The sequence below is a fragment of the Ambystoma mexicanum genome, chromosome 1q (genome assembly GCF_040938575.1).
Source record: "Ambystoma mexicanum isolate Mex_15411 chromosome 1q, UKY_AmexF1_1, whole genome shotgun sequence".
NCBI lineage: Eukaryota > Metazoa > Chordata > Amphibia > Caudata > Ambystomatidae > Ambystoma > Ambystoma mexicanum.
The window spans coordinates 61,488,924-61,511,689 of NC_090922.1; the positions used below are offsets into that span (position 1 = coordinate 61,488,924).

The following is a 22,766-nucleotide window of genomic DNA, read 5'->3' on the forward strand; positions in this document are numbered from 1 at the left end:
GGAGTCGGAAAAATAACGGCGTCAACCAAGGCGCTAATAGCGCCTTGGTTAACGCCAGGGTCGGAATGAGGCCCATTGTCTGATGGGAACTAGCCTTCTAAGTGTGAGTAATCTAAAAACCATTATTATGCAGGTCTTGGCCACTAGGGGCAAAAAGGGCCAATTCTCTAATGGGAACTAGCCTGCTCACTATGAAGCATCTATTTCCCATTATATAAACGGACCTCCAACCTGGAGAGGCAGAAAGGTCCTCTTGTCTAATGGGAACTAGCTTGCTCACACTGAAGCATCTATTTCCCATTATAGAAACGTCCAGCCAATCTGGAGAGGCAAAAAGGTCCTCTCGTCTAATGGGAACAAGCCTACTCACAAAGAAGCATCTATTTCCCATTAGAGAAACAGCCCTACAACCTGGAGAAGCAGAAAGGTCCTCTCCTCTAATGGGAACTAGCCTTCTCAGTGAGAGCAATCTAAAACCCATTATTATACAGCACCTGCCCACTAAAGTAGCAAAAAGGGCCCTTTCTCTAATGGGAATTAGCCTTCCCAGTGGCAGTAATCTAAAAACCATTACTAGCAGGACTTGGCCACTAGTGGTAAAAAAGGGCCAATTCTCTAATGGGAATTGGCCTACTTACACGGAAGCATCTATTTCCCATTAGAGAAACGGCCCTCCAACCTGGAGAGGCAGAATGGTCCCCTCGTCTAATGGGAACTAGCCTACTCACACTGAAGCATCTATTTACCATTACAGGAACGGCTCTCCAACCTGGAGATGCAGAAAGGTCCTCTCGTCTAATTGGAACTGGCCTATTCACACTGAAGCATCTATTTCTCATTAGGAAAATGGCCCTCCAACCTAGAGAGGCAGAATGGTCCCCTCGTCTAATGGGCACTAGCTTACTCACACTGAAGCATCTATTTCCCATTAGAGAAATGGCCCTCCAACCTGGAGAGGCAGAAAGGTCCTATTGTCTAATCGGAATTAGCCTACTCACACTGAAGCATCTATTTCCCATTAGAGAAACGGCCCTCCAACCTGGAGAAGCAGAAAGGTCCCCTCGTCTAATGGGAACAAGTCCTACTCACACTGAAGCATCTATTTCCCATTACAGAAACGGCCCTCCAAACTGGTGAGTCAGAAAGTTCCTCTCGTCTAATGGGAACCTGCCTTCTCACACTGAAGCATCCATTTCCGATTAGAGAAACGTCCCTCCCAGCTGGAGAAGCAGAAAGGTCCTCTCGTCTAATGGGAACTAGCCTTCTCAATGAGAATAATCTAAAACCAATTATTATTCAGACCTAACCACTAGGGGAGCAAAAAGGGCCCATTGTCTAATGGGAACTAGCCTTCTAATTGTGAGTAATCTAAAAACCATTATTATGCAGGTCTTGGCCCCTAGGGGCAAAAAGGGCCAATTCTCTACTGGGAACTAGCCTGCTCACTATGAAGCATCTATTTCCCATTAGAAAAACGGCCCTCCAACCTGGAGAGGCAGAATGATCCCCTCGTCTAATGCGCACTAGCCTACTCACACTGAAGCATCTATTTCCCATTAGAGAAACGGCCCTCCAAACTGGAGAAGCAGAAAGGTCCCCTTCTCTAATGGGAACAAATCCTACTCATAGTGAAGCATCTATTTCCCATTATTGAAACAGCCCTCCAAACTGGTGAGGCAGAAAGTTCCTCTCGTCTAATGGGAACCTGCCTTTTCACACTGAAGCATCCATTTCCCATTAGAGAAATGGTCCTCCCACCTGGAGAAGCAGAAACTCCTCTCGTCTAACGGGAACTAGCCTTCTCAATGAGAATAATCTAAAACCAATTATTATTCCGACCTGACCACTAGGGGAGGAAAAACGGCCCATTCTCTAATTTGAATTAGACTTCTAAGTGAGAGTAATCTAAAAACCATTATTATGCAGGTCTTGGCCACTAGGGTCAAAAAGGACCAATTCTCTAATGGGAACTAGCCTGCTCACAATGAAGCATCTATTTTCCATTAGAGAAACGGACCTCCAACCTGGAGAGGCAGAAAGTTCCTCTCGTCTAATGGGAACAAGCCTGCTCACACTGAAGCATCTGTTTCCCATTAGAGAACGGCCCTCCAACCTGGAGAGGCAGAAAGGTCCTCTCCTCTAATGGGAACAAGCCTGCTCACACTGAAGCATCTGTTTCCCATTAGAGAACGGCCCTCCAACCTGGAGAGGCAGAAAGGTCCTCTCGTCTAATGGGAACAAGCCTGCTCACACTGAAGCATCTATTTTCCATTAGAGAAACGGACCTCCAACCTGGAGAGGCAGAAAGTTCCTCTCGTCTAATGGGAACAAGCCTGCTCACACTGAAGCATCTGTTTCCCATTAGAGAACGGCCCTCCAACCTGGAGAGGCAGAAAGGTCCTCTCCTCTAATGGGAACAAGCCTGCTCACACTGAAGCATCTGTTTCCCATTAGAGAATGGCCCTCCAACCTGGAGAGGCAGAAAGGTCCTCTTGTCTAATGGGAACAAGTCTGCTCACACTGAAGCATCTATTTCCCATTATAGAAACGGCCCTCCAACCTGGAGAGGCAGAAAGGTCCTCTCGTCTAATGGGAACGAGCCTACTCACAAAGAAGCATCTATTTCGCATTAGAGAAACGGCCCTCTAACCTGGAGAAGCAGAAAGGTCCTCTCGTCTAATGGGAACTAGCCTTCTCAGTGAGAATTATCTAAAACCCATTATTATGTAGGACCTGACCACTAGGGGAGCAAAAAGGGCCGTTTCGATAATGGTAACTCGCCTTCTCAGTGAGAGTAATCAAACACCCATTATTATGCAGCATCTGCCCACTGGGGGAGCAAAAAGGGCCTTTTCTCTAATGGGACATTAGCCTTCCCATTGAGAGTAATCTTAAAACCATTATTATGCAGGACTTGTCCACTAGTGGCAAAAAAAGGGCCAATTCTCTAATGGGAATTATCCTATTCACACTGAAGCATCTATTTCCCATTAGACAAACGGCCCTCCAACCTGCAGAGGCAGAAAGGTCCCCTCGTCTAATGGGTACAAGCCTACTCACACTGAAGCATCTGTTTACCGTTACAGAAACGGCCCTCCAATCTGGAGAGGCAGAAACGTCCTCTCGTATAATGGGAACTAGCCTACTCACACTCAAGCATCTATTTACCGTTAGAGAAATGTCCCTCTAAACTGGAGAGGGAGAAAGGTCATATTGTTTAATGGGAACTAGCCTATTCACACTGAAGCATCTATTTCCCATTGGTGAAATTGCCCTCCAACCTGGAGAAGCAGAAAATTCCCCTCGTCTAATGGGAACAAGTCCTACTCACACTGAAGAATCTATTTCCCATTACAGAAACGGCCCTCCAAACTGGAGAGGCAGAAAGGTCCTCTTGTATAATGGGAACTAGCCTACTCATACTGAGAATGCTAGTTCCCATTTGACAAATTGCCCTTTTCGCTCCCCTAGTAGCCAAGTCCTGAATAATAATGGGACTAGCCTACTGATACTGAGAAAGCTAGTTGCCATTAGAGGAATTGCCCCTTTTGCTCCCCTAGTGGTCAGGCCCTGAATAATAATGGGGTTTATTGTACTCACACTGAGAAGGCTAGTTCCCATTAGACGCAATTGGTTAGCTCCCATTAGACGAGGGGCCCTTTCTGCCTCTCCAGGTTAAAGGGACGTTTCTCTACTGGGAAATAGCTGCTTCAGTGTGAGTGGGCTAGTTCCCATTCGACGAGGAGACCTCTTGCTTCAATACTTGTCCCGAATGTACTCTTTCTGATAATGTTCAAAACAACACTTTATAGCCGTCTCACAATATTTCTGTTGTCTGATGGCAAATTGATAACAAACCGAAATGTTATTACCCTTCACCTTGTAATGCTTGTCCATCTTGGCTATGCATATATCAAACTGAGTCGGTTGCCTTCAGATGCATTCAGGTAGTTTTAAGAAATTGTTGTCCAGCCCGACTTTGAAAATGAAACATTGCTCTTTCTTTTTACTCAAATAATTAGAACCATATACTGCCAACATATACTTCTGGAATCTTTCTTTCCATTTAATGACCTAGGAATAACCCAGTGCATGATCTTTGAATTTGTTTCTGTTGTTTCCATATTTTCGTGCCCTTGGTATTTGTCACCTTGTTCACAGGAACAAATGTCTGTAATCTCCCTTTTAAGGTGTAATGAAAAAAACCTCTCAGAATAACAGCCAATTGTGCTACGGCATACTCCCTTCTTTATGTGTGCAAGTGTTTCTTTCGGTCGCTTCACTGCATGTGGGACGGGCAGAGCGCAGTGCCCGCATTGAAGGCCTTCAGCTTGTTACATAGCTAAGCAACAGGTTAAATAGAAGGGTACCTGTAAGTACCATAGGTCCTCCAGGTAAATTTATATATCGAAAATAAACAATGGACCTAGGCACAAATGAGGCTAGAGAAAATACTTAAAAAAAATACAGATTTTATAATTTCATATCAGACCAATTTTTCTTAGCACCAGTCTCTATTCTCTCATACTTTCACACATACCTTCAATATCTCGGATCCGAGGGAAAACAATCGTAGTTATTCTCTGAACAATAGATGGACACTTATATGTAGAAAAACTGTACTGACATTGATGGGATTGTTTTTTTGTTCTTGTGTGATGACTTTATGTTTTCTCATTGTTTGTTGTAATAGATGAGATATTGAAGGCTGGGTTGCGTTACAGCTTCCCCCTCTGCAAAGGACGCAGACCCTGCTGAGGCTCCCAAAAACCGCTGCTTGGTTTGTGGACGGTCATACCACATAAGGGACAGCCGTCCATGGCCAGGGAAAGCACCCCTGACCATCCTGGAGCTCTGGGAAGGACTGCATTATACAATTTTGTTCCGTGAAGGGGACCCTGCTGGGCCCCATGCAGCCGCTGCTGCACTTGGGGATGGTGGACTCACATGGGAGACAGATGCTGGGATGCGTTACAGCTTTTCCATCCATGGAGGTATTGGCACACTGGCCAACCAGAGCTCCAAGATGGTCGGAGGTGATGTCCCCAGCCTTGGGCGGCTGTCTCCCATGTGGGTCGACCACCCCCAAGGGAAAGGATGGAAGGTGCACACACTAAGATTTAGAGTAGTTGCTTACATATACCAATTTAACAACAATTAAGGATTTTTAGGGTGCGGGGGAGGAAAAGTAGCCCTGGCACAGGGATACTGAAAATACAAAAGGAGAGAAAAGAGGATCCAAAATGGAACCCTCCCGTCCCCTGCACACCTTTGGGTTGCGTCAGTGTGACGTCTTGAAGTTCAGTTTCATACAATAGTCGATTAGATATATATTCCCAAAACATTTTTTTTTTTAATAGTAACACAAATTTGGGTAAATGCAGTAATGACATCCAGTATAAAGAGTAAAACATTCTTTATTCCAAACGCAAAGTCCAGGGGGGATTCAATTCATTTGATAGTGGCTGACGCGTTTCAAGAAATTCATTCTCTTCATCAAGAGCCCAGAACAATGAATCAATCACTGAAAATAGAAAAATATATACAATCAGATATTTTAGAGCTCTCCAGTTATTTGCATCATACATTTGGAGTTAATGGTGAGTTAATAGTGTGTTCCCAGAGAAATCTGATCAACAAAATCTTCAAACTATTTTGATAGGAAAACAAAGATGAGGCAACTACAATAGGTCAACATGACCAGCAGTTATGATTCAATTGTATCCAGAGTCACAAACAATCGAAACGAAGGATGGCTGCTAAATCAAAGATCTATTAGGAATACATAATAGATTACAAGGGCACTGGTATGCTACCAGAGAAAATATTAACTAAAGTATGTAGCTTACCAAGACTAGAAAAGTCCTGTACTTCAATGGATAAAGAAAACCGCTTCGTATGTGCGGAAAAAAAAACTCTGAGTGGAATTCAGATGAGATTCATCCAACGGAGAGTAAGGAAGTCAGGTACACTATAGGGGATAAATAATAAGTGCAACGATAAGTGTAAAATGCCATAAGCGGCACGTCAACGAAAGTGAAGCAGTAAAGGGGCAAACACTCACCGCTGAGGGATGCCCAGCAGGCTAACACCATGACCAGTGATTTCGCGTGGCGATGCACGAGTGGCTCGTAGTCTAACTTTTAAAGTTCTAGGCAGTCTGGTGTCCGGGCCTATAAGAGAAATAGCGGCCGCTGTAAATTGGTGTCTGTGTGACACGTATGCAGACAGCACTGCAGTATCACGGCGAAAATCGCCTCGTATCATTAAATGCTGCTTACTTGTGTTTGTAGTTAGTGTGCCATCGGGAGACGAAACGTAGAGTGCGGAGTAAATGGAGGTCGTCCAAGTCCATCCAAGAGACAAGACGTCCCCGGAGATTGTTGCTATGCGTGAGACGCTCATACGCCAATGCAGGACCCTCAGTGCAGCGACGGTCCGTAAAGCGTGGCCGATGTGCGTAACAATTGTTGTAGGACTATTGGAGTGAATCTAAATAGTAGACTGTTGGTAAAAAGAAGCGGCCATCTTAGAAGATGAACAATGTATGAATGTAGATGGAGAGATGCTTAGTGTAGGTGCAGACTGAAATGGTCTAAAGTTAGACAAATTGGAATAAATCAATTCGGAAGGAAAACCAGCCCTCTGGGTTACGATGTGGTGACTCTGGATTTACAGTATTTAATGAACAAATAAGTGTACTTGGGATAGTACTTAATTCACGTATGATGACAGTATTTTTCCAAAATGGACACCATGTGATATCGAATTGGGGTAGTACAATCATGTAATGATGCAGGGAGAACAAAGGTCAATGTTAAATGTTAGAACTGAAACAATGTAAAGAGATCCATGAGGTGCATACAGAGCGGAGGTATATTGAGAGACAACAGTACAACATATCAGATAAAGCATTTCAAAGAAAATTCATCATTAAGACCCTTTGGTAATAATGTGTTGAGTGTGTGGATCCAATATTTCTCTCTCCGTGAGAGCATTGATACATAGTCACCTCCCCTGTAGGGTTTTTTGACTATTTCAAGGATTTGGAATTTTAGTTGTGCAATTGTATGATTGTTTTCCATGAAATGTCTAGAGAGGGGGGATTTAGTGTTTTTGCATCTAATGTTCGATTTGTGTTCCGCAATGCGTTCTTTGACAGGTCTTGTGGTTTGACCCACATATACTTTGCCACAAGGGCATTTAATTGCATAAATTACCCCAGATGACATGCAAGTGGCATAGTGTCGTAACTTGATGTTCTTTCCAGTATATGGATGGACAATCTTGTCACCTTTTATGACGTTGTTACAGTGAGTACAGCAGAGGCATGGGAAGGTACCCATTTTTTTGGTTTGTAGGACCATCTGTTTGTCTTTTGGTGGTATTTCTGCTCTGACCAAAGTGTCTCTAAGGTTCCTACCACGTCTGAAGGCCATCATGGGCGCTTTAGGGAAACCACCCCCAAGCACAGCGGCAGTCCCAAGGAGCCCTGGCAGGGTCCCTGACTTTTCCCAGAGGAAGAAGCTGTAACGCAGGGCAGCCATAGCTCCAGGATAGGGGGTAATGTCCCTGGCATTGGGCAACTATCTCCCATATGGGGCAACCATCCCCAAGTGCAGCGGCTGTCCCAGGAAGCCTCCAGCAGGGTCCCCATCCCTTCTCCAAAGGAAATAACGTAACGCAGCCAGCCAACACTCCAGGATGGTCGAGGGTGATGTCCCTGGCCTTGGGCACCTGTCTCCCATGTGGGTCAACTGTCCCCAAGTCCAGTGGCAGTTCTGGTGTGCCCCAGCAGGGTCCCCATTCTTCCTCCGAGGGAAAAGTTGTAACGCAGGGCAGCCAGAGCTCCAGGATGGTAGGGGGTGATATCCCTGGCCTTGGGTGGCTGTCTCCCATGTGAGTTGACCGTCCTGCAGCCTAGCAGCGGTTCCAGGAAGCCCCGGCAGGGTCCCACTCCCTCAGGGAAGGGGACCCTGCCGGGGCCCCCTGGGACAGCCACTGCACTAGATGGTTGCCCCATATGGGAGACAACTGCCCATGGCCAGTAACATTACCCCCAACTATCCTGGAGCTCTGGCTGGCCTGTGTTACAGCTTCTTCCTCCGGGAAAGATCGGGGTCCCTGCTGGGGCTCCCTGGGAGTGCCGCTGCGCTTAGGGATGGTGCACCGACACGGTAGAGTCGTCCAAGGCCGGGGACATCACCCCGACCATCCTGGAGCTCTGGCTAGGCAGTATTACAAAAATTTCCTCTGGGAACGGATGGGGACCCTGCAGGGCTCTTTGGGACTGCCGTTGGACTTGGAGACGGTCGACACTTTTTTTCACCCAGGTAGGTGCACCCACACATGAGGTAGTGTTTTCATCCCGACATCTGAGGGAATGTGGGAAGATAGGACATGTGTTGTTGGCTGTATGTTTCAGTAGTTTCCAGGTGGGAAATATCTGAAAATTGTGGGGTTTTCCCTAAATTTCAGGCTTTGCCAGGCTTTTGGGTAATACATTCTAGGGCGATTCATGCAAGTCAGACCTCTGTGGGTTGCCACGGGAGTCTGTCCTCCTGAAACACTTGGGTTACCAGTGGTTTAGCCTTTTCCCCTTTGCGCCCAGGTTGGTGCACCCACACGTGAGGTACAGTTTTCATCGGGACACCTCTGGGATCACGGGAAGCCACGTGTGGTGTTGGTAGTGTGTTTTGGTGGATTGGAGGTGGGAAATGTCTGAAAATTGAGTTTTCCCCAACATTTTGGACTATGCCAGGGCTTGTGGATAATACATTCGGGGGCGATTCACACCAATCAGACCTCTGTGGACTCCCACAGTTGCCTTCTTTTCTGAAATGCATTGGGTTCCATTTTGCCTTGGTGGCTGCAACACCCCAGGCCCAAATCTGTAGGTTGTCCACAAGAGCAAATTCCCACAAAATCTGCTCTGCTGAAACACTTGGGGTTACCAGTGGTTTAGCCTTTTCCCTTTGCGCGCAGCTAGGTGCACCCCCCATGGGAGGTACCATTTTCATTGGGACACCTTTGGGAAGGTAGGACATTTGTTTTCTCTTGGTTTTCATACATTTGCTACTGCCCTTTGTTACACAACCCTTTCATTTCCCAAATGTGACCTGCATTTAGTTGCTGATTTAGGCACTGTATGCTTTTGTAACCTGCACAAGTCACCTACCCTTGTACAGGTCTGCCTGTGCTCTTTCAAAAATTGTATGCTTGCCATTCCTCACTTTATTTCCTTATTTACTTATAGGCCATCAGCATAAAAACCCTGTGTACCATGGCTCCATTTTTGGCTTGTAGTATTGCTTGTTTTGAGAAACAATACAAAAAATGTATGATTTCCTAACTGGATGAGTCAGGGGAACGTAGCGGGGCATTGCTTTTCTCAATATTCACAGAAGCCATTACCTTACAGGTCCAACCATGTACAGCACATACCTTTTTTATCTTGTCTTTTTTCCAATTTTTCCCCAAACTATGGGCATTTTCCCTACATAGATGTTGCCTGACGTGCGCAAATCACCCTTTCCTAAAACTGGAATTTTGTCTACTTTTCAGAAATGTATGTCTTTCTGTCTTCAGCATCCTACCCTCCTCTTCCATTCCATCCACGCATGGACTATTGGGAAAAAAGGATAAAAATCACCTACCTTTCACAAAATTGATGCTAACTTTATAAAAATGTTTTTTTTGGTTTCCATTCAACCTGTTTTTGAACGCCTGGAAAATGGCAAATTTAGCGCAGCAAACCATTTGTTCCTAGCTCTTACAAGGAAAAAGCCACAGGTTTCTTTGTACATCATTTTATTGACATTTTCTGAAAAAACACAAAATGTGCTCCTTTTTGGTTATTTTCTCTCTCTCTCACTCCCCCGCCCCAATACAGCAAACTAGGATTCCTTGGTGGCGTTATGACTACCTACGCGTGGGAAGAAAGGGGGCCAAATTTGGCCGAGATATCACGTCACAAAAACGTTACAAGGGTTTGAATGGCGACACTTGTGTACAGGCGTGTTATAAATGCCATATCATACCAAAACCACCAAAAAAGGGCTTGGCAACGGGGAGGGAGGAGGAGAATCATTGGCAGTTAAGGGGTTAAAACAAATAACACATTAGCTTAAAGAAATAAACAACTGGGTAATGGAAGTGTTTTTATTATGACAAGTGCTTACACTGTAAAGCAACAAATAGTACATATACATGTGTAGACTGGATACATACTATACATTACACAGTATATTTGGCAATTGCCTTTTTAAAACCAAAGATCAAATTGGTGGAGCCATATGGAGTGAACCTGCTTTACCTGGGGGGATTGGAAGAAAAAGAAACTGAATAGTGAAACATTTGTGGAAAAACAGTTCTCATAACTGCACATGAAAAGCTGGAAGAATTTGGTAACAAAAAAAGTAAACTTTATTATTGCAAATGTTCACAATCTTTCCTGTAAGAGCTCAACAGATATCACACCTTCAGCAGGGGCACGCTGATAAACAGGGCCAGAGGTTTGCGACGCAATTATCAATCTATAAATGATATGCTTTTCATAATGGTGTTGTAGTGTGAACAAGTAAGGGTAAACTATAGACAACTAAAGATCTTAGAAAGAACATTTCCAAGTTAAAAGTGTCACTCAAAATATGGATTTATAGGCCAGCGAGTTACAATAACATGAAAAAGCAACTCACACTGCCTAAAATTGTGGTTAGAGTGGAAGGAACTCAGAAACACTTCACACTTTTCTGAAGCGCACCTGGCACTTTTTGAATACATTATACTCTTTGCACTTTAGTCTGGCATTTCCAATATTTACGATTTGCCCTGGTGAAGTAATATGGTTCTGAGTTGACTTTATGACACATTTCGCAATCAAGCACTTTTGTATGGATGTATAATGGATTTGTATGTACAAGACAGTGTTGCCAGTATTTAACATCAGGCGGAGTGGCCAAGCAGGAATGTACAGACAGAATTTGGCCTGTAGATATTCTGCCCCAGTTCCAGAAAAGGCATGATGAACTAGACATTAGGGGCTTGGCCATTGGTAGCCAATGAGGGTGCACAACTGGAGTAATGTGAGCACAACTAGGTGTGTATGTGGCTATTCTGACTGTAGAGTTCAGCAGGATCTCAAGGTGCCATAAGAGGTAGACAAGTTGTGTCAGAAATAGGGCCTGGCAGTGGTCCAAAGAGGACATAACAAGTGATGACACCACAGGGGCACGTAACTGAGAAAGGAGTTAACAAAGAACCTTACTAAGGGGTTTTCAGTTGAAGATTGCCCCTTTGACATACTGGACTTATCTGAGATTCCGCAGACAGAAAAGCTAATATATTTACCCTTAAAGATTGCCAAAAAGAGGGGGGTCCAAAAGACAGTAGAGGAAGGAGGGCCCACCACCAACACCTCAATTTTTCCCTGTTCAACACTTGAGCCAGCTATTATACATCCATGCACCCACAGCTTTGAGACAGGCTCTAAATCGGGTTGCTGTCTCAACAAGAGAGAGAGAGATATCTAAACGGACCAGGATCTGTGTCATCTGTTAAGCATAACATTGGAAGCTGTGAGAGGAGATAAGCTTGGTAAGAGGTTAAACAAAACCTGGAAGCTGGAGGAAACCTGAGGGACTTCACATGTCAAGGCAGAGTGAAAAAGGGGGTGGGGAGGAGAAATTAACTGTTCGTTAAGAGGGAAACAACCCACAGCATTGGACTCCGCAGGAGAGCGCTGCTCCGCTCCACCACCCACCCTCATGAAAACTAACCCTGCCATGCAATTAACTGAGAAGGAACCTCCAGGATAGCAGGGGGGGGGGGGGATAGGGTACTTAGAGGCCCAGGAGCGGTGGGGGCAGGGAGGGCTCACCGGGAAGAAATTCAAGAAGCTCCTGGGCTCCAGGCCAGTTTGACACAGCAACCTTGCCACTTCAAGGTCTCCTTTGAGCGTACAGGCTCTAAAGGGGAGCTAGAACCCCACGGCGCACAGGAGGGAGAGAGGAGCATGCCCTTCATACAGAGCAACTGGCCAATACCCCGCGGTCAAGAAGAACCCAAGAGGCCTGGGGAGAATCCCCCCCACAGTAAGGTGCAGGCACTCACCATTCACCCGGCAATGTCACGCAACAAGCCCAAGGAGGCCAAAGAGGGCCCCACAGGGGCCAAGATCTAAAAAATCAGGAAGGCACCCTCCAAAAGCTATGGAGAAAGGGGGAGCCCCAGGGAAAGAAGATCCAGCAGTGACAGAGGCGCAGGGGTCAGAGGAACCCCCAACGCTGCCACAGGGGCAAGAGGTAACGAGCGAGGAGCTGCAACAGTGCTTTAAGGAAATCAGTGTGCAAATGACAGCTACCCTTAAGACACAATTAAGCCTAATACGCACAGAACTTGCACAATCTCTGCAGGAAATCAAAGGCGACATAGCTCCAAGCAGAGGACTTGGAGAACCACTCAAGCAGGTCCAACATCAGGGTGAAGGGACTGCCAGAAAGTGTGAGCAATGCCAACCTCAGGGAAACAACGCAGCACATGTTCAAAGATTTGCTGGACATAGAGGCTGGGGGAGAAATGATCAGATAGAAGTCACTGCGTGGGACCACAGCGAGAAGAACCCTGTGCCAGACCAAGAGAAGTGGTGATGGCATTACAGCGATACGACTCGATCCTCCAAGCGAAGAGGAAAGCAACCCTGATAAAGGTAAACAGCACCATCATAGAACCTTTCCAGGACCTGGCCAAATACACACTAACGAAGAGGAGGCAAATGGGCCCGGGACCAAAGCCCTCCCCACAATGGGTGAGGGACTCAAAGATCCTGAATATTGAAGAAGGGGATGCAGGGGGAGGACAGAATAGGAGGCCAGAACATGAAAGCTACCAAGAGAAGCCATGGAAGTGGAGAAGAGTAGAGGGGTCAAAGAGCCAGCAACCGAAGCCCCCAGGCTGAATAGGCCATGCACTTAACAGCAGCAGCGGGGATCATGAGACAAGGGTTAAGACCCGGTGGGGTTACAAGAGGCATGTTAGCCTAACGGTCGGCTGTGGAAAAGGGAGGATTTGTGGGGGAGGGGGAGGGGAGGAGACCGATCTTGGAAATGGGGGAAAAGCAGAGGAATGGGTGCACAGTTATTCTCCGGGATAGGACCGAGACCCAGCAATTTAGGACAACATTACGGCCTGGGGAAGTTAAGCAGAGCCCAGCCGGATTGGGGGGGGGGGGGGGGGTGTTCACAACAAAAAACTAAGGGGGGGAAAATAAATAAATAAATCGCTGCAACATGGTTGCTCTCAGGGCATAACAGGGCTCTGGAAGTGGCGGTTCTGCTGCCATCTGCTGAGAGACGCAGTAATTTGCGACGAAATACAAGACTCCATCTGTGACTTCTTTGGGGAAAATCCTCTATTTTCGATCGTCTTCTCACCGCTCCGCCAAGGCCGTTGCCGACCCCAGCGTAGCCGATCCGAGGGCCTCACTAAACCATCCAATGGTAGTAGCGATGGGTGATGCGTACAAAGGGCAGGGATTTAACGCAAGCTTATGACCCGCACTTACTGGGAATTCCTCGTTCGTGGGAAATAATTGCAATCCCCAACCTCTAGCACAAACAGGGTTCAGCGGCTAGCCACACCTGTCGGCAAAGGGTAGAGACACACTGATCCGTTCAGTGTAGCGCGCATACAGCCCCGGACATCAAAGGGCATCACAGACCTGTTATTGCTAGTTAGCATGGAGGAGTCAGGCTCATTATCGGAACTAACCAGACAAATCACTCCACCAACTAATAACGGCCATGCACCACCACCAACAGAATCAAGTAAGCGCTATCCATCTGTCTATCGTTTCTGTGTCCGGGCCGGGTGAAGTTTCCGGTGTTGAGTCAAATTAAGCCGCAGGCTCCATTCCTGGTGGTGCCCTTCCGTCAATTCCTTTAAGTTTCAGCTTTGCAACCATACTCCCCCACCCCCCCAACCCGGAACCCAAAGACTTTGGTTTCCCGGAAGCTGCACGGCGGGTCATGGGAATAACGGCGCCAGATTGCTAGTGGGCATCGTTTATGGTGGAAACTACAATGGTATTGGATAGTCGTTGATCCTCAGACTTTCATTCTTAATTAATGAGAACATTCTTGGGTAATGCTTTCGCTTTGCTTTCATCTATCGCCGGTCCAAGAATTTCACCTGTAGCAGCACAATACGAATGCCTCTGGCCGTCCCTCTTAATCATGGCCCCAGTTCCAAAAAACAACAAAATAGAACCGGAGTCCTATTCCATTATTCCTAGCTGAAGTATTCAGGCGACCGGCCTGCTTTGAACACTCATTTTTTCAAAGTAAACACTTCGGACACTTAGTCAAGAGCATCAAGGGGGCTCCGAGAGGCAGGGCCTGGGATAGGTGGTAGCTTGCCTCGCGGCAGACCACCAGCTCGATCCTAAGATCCAACTACAAGCTTTTTAACTGCAGCAACTTTAATATACGATATTGGAGCTGGAATTACAGCGGCTGCTGGCACCAGACTTGCCCTCTAATGGGTACTCATTAAAGGATTTAAAGTGTACTCATTCCAATTACAGTGCCTTGAAAGAGTCCTAGATTATTATTTTTCGTCCCTACCTTCCAGAGTCAGGAGTGGGTAATTTGTACGCCTGCTGCCTTCCTTGGATGTGGTAGCCATTTCTCAGGCTCCCTCTCGGGAATCAAACCCCGATTACCCATTATCCATGGTCACCATGGTAGGCACAGAAAGTACCGTCGAAAGTTGATAGGGCAGACATCCGATACATACAAATGCATCAGCGACGTCCCGGGGACGTGCGATCGGCCCCAGATTGGTCTTGGTCTGATAAATCCTGGAGCTTTAGCGGAGCTCCTTTAGAGCTGTTCCCTGTGGGGAGCGATGGGGACCCCACCGGGGCTCCCTGCAACCAGGGACTTTCAAAACCAGGTACGGGACAGGCGCCCATGGCTGTGGGGCAGCAGCCCAGCCATTCCCCCTGGAGCTCTGGCCGTGCCCCCCCTTAGAGCTTCTTCCACCACATTAGAGCCTTTCCCTCCGGGACTAACTCAGGGCCGGCCACTGCAAGCGCATTTACCCCCACGTGGAGGAAAGGGACCCACTCAGGGTGCCCCTTGACACACACCCCGTCTTGGGCTTGACCGCACATGGGTGACACTTGCTCGAGGACAACCCACGAACGCCACAGAACCGAGACTGGTAACTGCATCGCGGCCGCCCTTGAGGCCGCAGGGTGGCACTTCCACACGGACTATTAAGCCCCCCGACCTGAGACAAATGCAGGAGCCAGTCACAACTCGGACCATCTGGTCTTCCGGCCACAACTCTGGCCAACTGAGCCTACTCCCGGGCCAGATGGCCCGTCGGCATGCCTGCCCCGACCCCACCGTCCAGGGGCACGAGCCTAAAGGTACCACCCCCCCACGCTCTGGGGTGGGGGCTTAAGCTGCCACCTCTCTTGCCTGCCCTGGCCAGGGCTTAAGGCACCACCTCACGCACTCGGGCCGGGGCCTGGGAGACACTTCCACGCTGACTATTAAGTCCCCATGCGGTGGGGGCTTACGGAACCCACCCGGAGACAAATGCAGGAGTCAGCCACAACTCAAGCCATCTGGTCCGCCAGCCACAACTCAGGCCACCTGGGCCTACTCCCCAGGCCAGTTGGCCCAGCGGCCCTGTCTGCCTCCCCCAACCCCACTGTCTAGGGGCACAGGCTTAACGAACCACCGCCCGCGCCCTGAGGGGGCTTGCAGCCTCTTCCCCCACCATATCAGTGGGCTTAAGGCACCACCTCGAAGGCATGGGGCTGAGGCCATCTGGTCCGCTAGGCTGACCGGGAAAGGTGAGAAGAGCACTCCCCGATCAGCCCGCACACCCCGGCGGGTGTGCACCTCTTGTGGGTGGGAGTTTCCCCATGCGCGCCGCGGCTCAGCAGCAGGAAGGATGGAGACCCTTGGTGGCGCCTTGCGACAAAAGCTTGGCTCAGAGGATGACTTTCAAGAGACGCAGCAAGGTAGCTGCTCTGCTACTTACGAAACCCTGAACCAGAATTTGTCGTCTACGAATGATTTAGCACCAGGTCCTCCACAAACATGCGGTACACTAAGGGCGAGAGAAGTGGCCCCCTTCTGTCCACACTCGAGTCCCGAGACGAGCGGCTCTACGCACCGGCCCCGAGGCTGGCTATCCTAGGCCAACCTAAGCTCGACAGCGCTGAAGTATTGTTACGGTTTAGGGGGCAAAGGGGAATTCTGATTTAGAGGCATTCAGTCATAATCCCACAGATGGTAGCTTTGCCCCATTGGCTCCTCAGCCAAGCACAAACACCTGTGGTTCCGAGCAGGGTTACTATTGCAACAACATATCATCAGTCGAGTAAAACTAACCTGTCTCACAACGGTCTAAACCCACCTCGCGTTCCCCATTAGTGGGTGACCAATCCAACGGTTGGTGAATTCTGTTTCACAATGATAGGAAGAGACAACCCAGAAGGACCAAAAAGCGATGTCACTATGAACGCTTGGCCGCAACAAGCCAGTTACCCATGTGGTACCTTTTCTGACACCTCCTGCTTGAAACCCAAAAAGTCAAAAGGATCGCGAGACCCAGCTTTCATGGTCTGTATTCATACTGAAAAATCGATATCAAACCAGCGTTTTCCCCTCTGCTCCACAGGAGGTTTCTGTCCTTCCCGAGCTTGCCCTAGGATACCTGCGTTATTGTTCGACAGGTGTACCGCCCCGGTCAAACTCTCCAAATGCCATTGTGCCCGGAGCGGGGTGCGCACGACGGCAGTGAGCGATTGGAACCAGAAGTGAGAGGCCCACAGGGCTTGTCCCCCAACTCACTGGGTAAGTGAAAAAAGTAGTGGTATTTCACTGGTGGCCCGAGGGTTTAACACTTATCCTACACCTTGCATGTCTCTTCACAGTGACAGACTAGACGCAAGCTCAACTGGGTCTTATCTCCCCGCTGCTTCTTCCAAGCCTGCCGTTGGCGGCAGTTTCGCTAGATAGTAGGTAGGAACAGTGGGAATCTCATTCATCCATTCATCACTAATTAGATGACAAGGCTTTTGGCTACCTTAAGAGAGTCAGTTACTCGTGCCGTTTACCCGTGCTTCATTGAATTTCTTCACTTTGACATTCAGAGCACTGGGCAGAAATCACATTGCGTCAACACCCACCACAGGCCTTCCCGATGCTGTTTTAAACATTTCAAGATTCCCCTGGTCCGCACCGGTTTCAAGTCAGCTGCTAGGCGTCGGCCGATGCAGAACGTCGCCCACGAACCCTGGAAGGGCAACGGAGAGAGGCGACCACCGCATCTGGGGCAATCCACAGGCAGGGCCTGGCTCGCATCCCTAGTTGGCACCGCCCCCGGGGGGAAGGAGGGTGAGACGCCTCGTCCAGTCGCAACACGCGCCCAGCCCTGCTTCGCGCCCCAGCCCGCCCGACCCAGCCCTTAGAGCCAATCCTTATCCCAAAGTTACGGATTCGACTTGCCGACTTCCCTTACCTATATTGTTCCAACATGCCAGAGGCTGTTCACCTTGGAGACCTGCTGCGTATATGATTTACACCATCTCCCCCAGATTTTCAAGGACCAGCGATAGCTCACTGCATGCCGCCGGATCCGCAAAGCTTTCCAAGGCTCGGCCCCCTCTCTCAGGGAGAACGCATTCCAGGGTGCATTGCCCTTCACAAAGAAAATAACTCTCCCCGGGGCTCCTTAGCAGATTACGACCATGGCCACCGCCCTGCTGTCTATATCAACCAACACCTTTTCTGGGGTCTGATAAGCGTCGGCATTGGGCGCCTTGACCCGGCATTTGGTGCATCCCGCATTGCCAGTTCTGCTTAACAAAAGTTGCCCGCTTACATTCAATGCCCGGCTCCACACCAGCGAGCCAGGCTTCTTACCCATTTAAAGTTTGAGAATAGGTTGAGATCATTTTGGCCCCAAGGCCTCTAAACACTCGCTTTACCAGATAAAACGGGGGTTTCCGTGCACCAGCCATCCCGAGGGAAACTGCGGGGGAACCAGCTACTAGATGGTTCGATTAGTCTTTTGCCCCTATACCCAGGTCGGATGACCGATTCACACTTCAGGACCTCTACGGACCTCCACCAGGCCTAGTTCACCATATTTTGGGTCCTATCACACACGGTCATGCTCCATCTCGCTGACAAGAGCAGACGAGAGGGGTCGGTGGTGCACCCACCGCAACAAGATCCCACTGCATCGGCATGCGCCAGCCCTCACCTTCTTTGCACCAGAAGGTTTCATTTGGCCCCCCAACTCACGCACCCTCAAGATGCCTGGCACCCTTTGTGGGCCTACCAGCCCAGCGACACGCCGTGGTCGGGGCGCACTGAGTGCAGTCAACCACAGTCGCATTGGGAGCCCTGCCTCCCGTCACCGCCCCGGCGACCCCCAAGAGGGGCCAGGACAGTTGCCGGAGAAGGGCACGGCAGCGGTCAATCTTCCTCGGACCTGCGAACACAGCAAAACTGCTGTGAGGGGGCTGTAACAATTTCTGCCGGAGCAGAGAGCCGCCTGCCCCCTAGGGCCTCCCAGCCAGTCACAGTGCAGCGCCACAGAGGAAATGCGCCCTGCGGGGCAGGGTCTGCCCGGGCCACAGTCCTGCAAGGGCATCCACCACTCCAGGCGACCGACCTGCCTGCCGTGTTGAATCCTGCGGGCAGACTGCACGTACCCATCAGTTTACCTCTGAACGGGTTCACGCCCTCCTGAACTCTCTCTTCAAAGTTCTTATCAACTTTCCCTTATAGTACTTGTTAGCCACCCATAAATGGGAGTTTACCACATGCTTTGGGATGCATCCCCAAGCAACCCGACTCCAAGAAAACCTGATCCCGGCGTGCCAGAGGCTTTTACCAGCCTAACACTGCTGTGTGGTGAGACAATCAGAAGAACTTGAGCACCATGAGCAATGCTGGGGAGTCGGTCTACTGTACGCCACATTTCCCACGCCTACCGCTGAACAGTGACTCGGCGCTGGGCTCTTCCCTCTTCACTGGCCATTACTGAAGGAATCCTGGTTAGTTTTTCTTCCGCTTAGTAATATGCTTAAATTCACTGAGTCGCCACGTTTGATCTGAGGTCGTAGTCGGGGGGAGCACAAAGCTCAGACAGCTGGCCTCGGCCCTGTGCCTCTGGCGCAGCAGAGTGTGCACTGTCCCTATCTGCAGCCGAAGCCCACATGGTTGTGAGGCCCGCGCTCCATGGCCATCCTGCGCCGGCAGCCACGGGACACCACACACAGCATGGCCAGGTGCCCCAGGCTTTTTTAAGGCCCGTTGCCACCACATCCGGGGCGCACCGGCCACCCAGCCCTCCCAAAACCTGCAGGAGGCAGGGAAACGTGGAGGCCGGGACGCGCTGGTGATGAGCATGCGCGCCAGGTCCAGGGATCCTGCGACAGTGTTGATCGGGGCCTGACCTTAGGGGGACGTAGGGAACAGGGTCTCTGTGACAGCCCCAGCCACGCCCCTGGGAGGGAACCCTGGAGTGATTGGTGTACAAGCAACCCTCAGACGCAGCCCCGGGAGGAAGCCAGGGCTGCATGGTGTGTTCGAAGTGTTGATCAATGCATCCTGCAATTCACACTAATTCTCACAGCTAGCTGCGTTCTTCATCGACACACGAACAGAGTGACCCACCGCCAAAAGTCACAGGCAACTTTTTTTGTTCCAGACGTCAGCTGGACCATGTCGGTGCAGAAGAGGCCGGCGGGGTATAAAGAGGTAGCACCGCTTGTGGCTAGACAGCCCAGCACCCCGTCTAGCTCGGCCGAGACCATTGTGGTTTAAAACAAAAACAAAATCCAGGCGCTCAGCCTGGGAGACCTGCCTGCCACTGCAGCAGCTCAGCGCTTCCCTGGGGGATGGAGGCAGGCCGCCTCGCCACCGGCCCAATCCACTTATCCTTCCCGACCCCTCCGCTCCACTTTTTTGGGGGGTTGTGGGACAGACAGCGAGGCGGGCCACAGACAGCACAAGCAGGGGGTCGGGTGGGACCGCTAGAGTCTTCAAAGCCCAGCCTGGCCACAAGGGCCGAGCTCCAGGTACCTGGGCAAGAGGGAAGGTCACCCACTACAGCAGCGGACCTGGCCACAAAGATGTGGGCGGCTGGAACCTTGACGCTCACCCGTCGAGTAAGCCCGATGTGCCATGGATCAGGGCTCACGCCTGGCATGCCGGGCCCCCGTCTGCCTGGGGAGGCGCCCCTCGAGAGCAGTCATGTTTCCCTCGGCTCCCAACTGCCACCACTCGGGGCTTCCCTGCTGACCGGGGTGCGGCCACCAATGCCACCCACTGGTGGGTCAGAGAGAGGAGTGTGCGCCCCAGGCCAGCTTGGTGGCTCCCTCTTCAGTGGGTGGTTGAGGACATCCCCAGCAACCATGCCAGGTGGGCCGGCCATCTGATGGGTCGTGGACCCCCCCCTACCGTGGAAGGGAATCCCTGTGCACCCCTTTGCGAGACGTGCCCGGGCTGTGGGTGTGCACATCAGGGATGCAACCCAGGTTGGGCCTGCGGCTCTCCCTCTGGCTGCTCTGCTGTTAATGATCCTTCATGTCCCCACTCAGATACCCCAGCCCAACATGTCCCAATTCACACTCAAATGCCTCACTTCACCTTCCAAACCCATGTTCCAGATTCAAATGCCACTTCCCTCCCGACTCACATGCCACCATCCCTCCCTTCAAACCCACGCAGACACCAACATCCATCCCTCCATACCTACACCAAGAAGCTCCACTTCTCAGAGCCACACCCTTATGCTTCACCTCTACCTCCAGACTCACACTCAGATAGCGCCATTCGCCCTCTCTCGATACCCACACCTGGTTACCCCATCCCTTCGACAACATGCTCCCACCCCTCCCATAAACCAACATCCTCCTCTCTAGACAGACATACCCCATCCCTACCCAGATGCCCCCCTTCCTTCCCAACAGTGCTCAAGCCCTCGCTCAGACCCACATGCTCCATCAATCTCTGACATGCCCCCATCATATGTCCTGTCCCTCCATTCCAGATCAACGATGCCCCCCTCTGATCTAGACTCCACCAAGATGCCCAATCCCTTCCTCAACAACCATACCATGCCCCATCCTCCCCCCACACAGCAAGATGCCCCTATCCCTCCCCTAACCAATGAGCACCCATCCCTCCCTCCAGACCCACACCAATGTGTCCTATGCCTCCCTTCACACCCACAACAATGTCCCCATCCCTCCCGACCCACACCCCATCCCTCCCTCTCAAATCCACACCAAGATTCCCCATCCCACCCTCCAGATGCACACAGATGTCCCCATCCCACCCCCACCAGGATGCCCCAGACCACCCTCCAGACCAACAGATGCCCCATACCTGTTCCAGACTGACACCAATGTGCCACCATCTATTGCAGACCCCACCAAGATCCCACCATCCTCTATCCACACAGCAAGATGCTCCCATCCCACCCTCCAGACCCACCTAGATGAACTGCCCCTCTCCAGACACAAACCAATGTCCCCCATCCCTCCCACACCAATGTGCCCTTATCCCTGTCCCTCCAGACCTACACTACTGTGTCCCTATCCCTCCCCCAGACCCACACCACTGTGTCCCTATTCCTCCCTTCAGACCCACACCACTGTACTCTATCCCTCCCTTCAGACCCACACCACTGTACCCTATCCCTCCCTGCAGACCCACACCACTGTGTCTCTATCCCTCCCTGCAGACCCACATCACTGTGTCCCTATGCCTCCCTCCAGACCCACACTGATGTGTCTCTATCCCTCCCTCCAGGCCCACACCACTGTGTATTTGTATTTGTTTTATTTATATAGCGCAGACCAGGCCCAAAGGCAACCGGGCGCATATCTTGGCAGAAAATTACAAGTATAACATATCATCACAATGGTACCAACAGATAGTGAACAAAATATACAATTGACGTTACAAATCAGAGCAATAAGCAGAACAGTAGTGCCGGAACAAAGCAGAGCTAGGTCCCAGATGGCCCGTCAGATTCAGAAGAGCGGTTGTTAGTGAGATGTAACTAGCCAAAGCTTGGCTTTGTGTTTGAATAGGTTAAATGACGATAAGGTTCTGATAGTGAGTGTCCCCATCCATCCAGACCCACACCACTGTGTCCCCATCCAGACCCACACCACTACACCCTATCCCTCCAAAATCACATCACTGCACCCTATCACCCTATCCCTCCAAAACCACATCACTGCACCCTATCCCTCCCTTCTGACCCACACCACTGTACCCCAACCCCCCTCTAGATTCACACCACTGTATCCTAAACGACCCACACCATTGTGTCCCTATCCCTCCATCCAGACCCACACCCACCGTGTCCCTATCCCTCCCTGCAGACCCACACCACTGTGTCCCTATCCCTCCCGAACCAAGCTTAACATGATTTTTAAAGTAAATGTAGTTTTCCACTCCCCGTCCCCACCTGGTGTCTTGCAGGAACGTTCACGGTACCCTGAAGAAAACACAAATTGTATTCTCTGCCAGTCAAGAGCACACGGCTTGCTGCTGCTCTTGGATACTGGCAGCCAGTGCCTTCCCGGTTCCCCTCAGAAAAATTACGAGGGACAAGAAGAAATTCGGCGCTCCAGGGTTTTGCAAAAAAGTTCCCGGTATCCCGAAGAAAATGTCCACAAGCAGCAGCAAAATCATTCCCGAATCCCGCCCAGCGCT

The 22,766-nt window shown here is 50.1% G+C and overlaps 1 long non-coding RNA gene and 1 pseudogene across 1 annotated transcript; both read right to left on the reverse strand.

Moving 5' to 3' along the window:
* Positions 1–5,399: 5,399 nt before the first annotated feature.
* LOC138524551 (uncharacterized) lies at positions 5,400–22,656 on the reverse strand. The gene is made up of 2 exons (XR_011283339.1): positions 22,519–22,656; positions 5,400–5,524 (listed from the first exon to the last, which is right to left on the reverse strand). It is a non-coding gene; the product is annotated as an uncharacterized lncRNA (long non-coding RNA).
* On the reverse strand, positions 19,574–19,720 carry LOC138565192 (5.8S ribosomal RNA; annotated as a pseudogene).
* Positions 22,657–22,766: the final 110 nt, after the last annotated feature.